Below are 2807 nucleotides of genomic sequence, written 5' to 3'. Positions count from 1 at the left end.
TATTTCTCTTTCCTCGTATCACGGTGTCCCGGTGATGATTTTTTCATCTCTCCGTACATCGTAAGCACAGAGGATGCTTAGTGCAGAAGGCGTGAAGGGAGTGCCAGAGGTCAATCGAGGCCCACAGCAGTGCCCCAGAAATTAAATTGGGCAGACGCAACGGGCCATAGGGGTCCTTACCTGCCATCCGATTCCAAGTATTTAGAAGGCAAATGCAGGTGTAGGGGCCACCGAAGGGATTGGCCTCGCAGGCTTCCCTCACAGCCTCGTTTCAGAGAGGGGATCTTGCTTCTCTGCCAGTAGCAGTCAGGGCAAATACCTTTTCATTTGAGCAGGGCAGAGACCCCGACCGTACGTGGCCTTTGCATCACAAAAAGACCACACACACACACAAAACAAGGACAGTGTTGCTGTACCCGGAGCAGAATGAACAACCACTGCTGCAGGGTGAGTCGCTGCCGAACTGTTTATTGACACCTTACACAGTCACACGCGTCCCAGCGCTTTCTTTTTTTTAAAAAGTACACGGTCTTAACGTCTCTCTCTCACCAGTCCATGAGAACGTTGCAGTCCTTCTGTTAAATCATTTGTAAGAGATTCTGCTCCACAATATCGCAGCAAAGCGGCAGCCCACATGGCGCCTGTGGCCTGTTACGGGCCCCGCCACCCCCCCCCCCCCCCAGTCAGAGGAAAGTCCCTCCCCCATTGGGTTTCCTCCGAGAGCACCTTAGATCGGCAGGGATTGTGCGACGGTACGGAGACCGCACATGGAGCCTCTCGCCAGCCCCGAGCCTTGCCCGCGTGTGCTAGAAGGGTCTCTCTCACCCCATAAACCTGAGTACTACTGGCCATAGGTGCAGGCGAGTTGCTAAATGGGAAAGCGGGAAAGGCTCCAGCCGCGGAGAAAAGGAGGCGCTTCCTAGAGAAGCCAGCATGGAGCATTTCAAGGTGGCAGAGCGAGCACGGGACAAGGAAGAGAGACCCGAGCTCCCTCGCTGGCCAGCGGCAGGATGGTAACGGAAGGTAAGACGCAGGGCACGCAAAAGGGGCATGTAAGAAAAGGAAATGAGGCTTGTCCTAGGAAAAATAAATAGTCAGGAGCCAGTTCCAACCCCCTCAAAACGAGGCCGGGTCGTGGTACGCTTTCTATTATACACAGGTAAAATGGCCGCTTACACCAAGCAAGGCTGAGGCCTGCCCGACGTTATGAGAAAGACTCAAGAGCTACAAGAAAAAATAAATGCAGAGACTAGAGATGTGAATCGTTTTTTGTGTTTGTGTCGTTCTTCAGCCGCTGTTTTTTTTGCGGTTTGGGTCTTTTTTTTCGTGAAAAATCATTTTTTGAGTTAGTGCGCGCTAACTCCCCGTTAGCGCGCACTAACAAAACCAGTTAGATTTTTACACTTTTTGTTAGTGCGCGCTAACGGGGAGTTAGCGCGCACTAACAAAACCAGTTAGATTTTTACACTTTTTGTTAGTGCGCGCTAACGGGGAGTTAGCGCGCACTAAACCGAAAAACGAATTTTCGCGAAAAAAAAAACAAAACAGGAAAATCCTGATCGTTTTTCGGGCTCCCCGAAACATGCCGAATTGGACAATTTCAACGAAATTGTCCAATTCGGCAAAAACGAATGCACATCTCTAGCCGAGAGTCCTAGCGCTATGAACAAGGGATCGAGTGCATATTCTCCTGAGCTCCAGCCAACGCTAAAGAAGCCTCCTGACCACAGGGCCTCCATTTCATCTTTGATCATAAAAAGTTCTAAGGCAGTGCAGTGCGCTAGGGAGAGGCCTTCTGCGGAGATTTCCAAGAACCAGGAGGGCGCGCAGGGATCCCCACTCCCACCCCCTGGTGGGCCCACTCCTTCCCTCATAATCCACATTTACTCTTGGAGGAGCTCTCCAGTGTGAAGAGAACCGAGAAGGGGGGGGGGGGGGGGGGAGGCAGAACTGGTGGAAGTGCTGGTGTCTGAGAACAGCATTAGACATTAAAGCCCTGCAGGACAGCCTTGGAAGATGGCAAGGGAATTAAAAAAAAAACAAACTCCCAACCCTGTGGGTCTGGCTCCAGTCAGCTTGGGAAACCTCGGAGCGACACCCGCCTGGCTAATTCCACAATACTGGAAGAAGCCCGGGACCGGTGGCCGGGTTCTTTGAAAGCCTTGGGAGGAAGCTGCCCCAGGGTCTACGGCCCCACTCCCCTGGAATGCGTTCGTAGGGCTTTTTTCTTAGATGGCATCCTAAGATTTGGCTTGGCAACACCCAGTTCTGCAGTCTGCCCGACGGGGAATCACGTGGCAGACCCAGTTTCCTGGAAGGAAACGGACATTTGTCTCAGGCACTCGGCGTGCAGGGCCTTCAGCATTTCCCCTCCGGTCGGCCGCCACCAGGACACAGGGGCAGGACATAAACCCTCCCCCCCCCCCCCCCCCCCGAGGGGGCCAGAGGCCTGCTGGAGGGTTAGGTGGTGGTAGTGGCGCTGGATCCGGGGAAGACAGACGGATGCTAGCACCCCGCTTCCTTACGATGAGAACGAGGCTGGGCGCCAATGCCTCCTCCTGCCGTCTTGAACTGCCGTGGCCCCCAAAAAGGACAGAATCACTCTACGGGGCTGGGGCAAGGCTGCGCGCCGCTGTCACCCTGCTTTGTTGCAAAGAGGCTGCCACGTTTCCATGGCGTCAGACAGACAGACGGCGCGACGCAGGCACGCCAGGCAGCATTTTACACTCGGCTGGAACCATTTTGAGAGCTCTAGGGAAGAGTGCGGTGGGCCCTCGCCACCCGCCGCGGTGCCGCCCGTACGCACC

This window comes from Rhinatrema bivittatum, chromosome 1 (assembly GCF_901001135.1).
Source record: "Rhinatrema bivittatum chromosome 1, aRhiBiv1.1, whole genome shotgun sequence".
Lineage (NCBI taxonomy): Eukaryota > Metazoa > Chordata > Amphibia > Gymnophiona > Rhinatrematidae > Rhinatrema > Rhinatrema bivittatum.
This window is presented reverse-complemented; position numbering follows the sequence as displayed.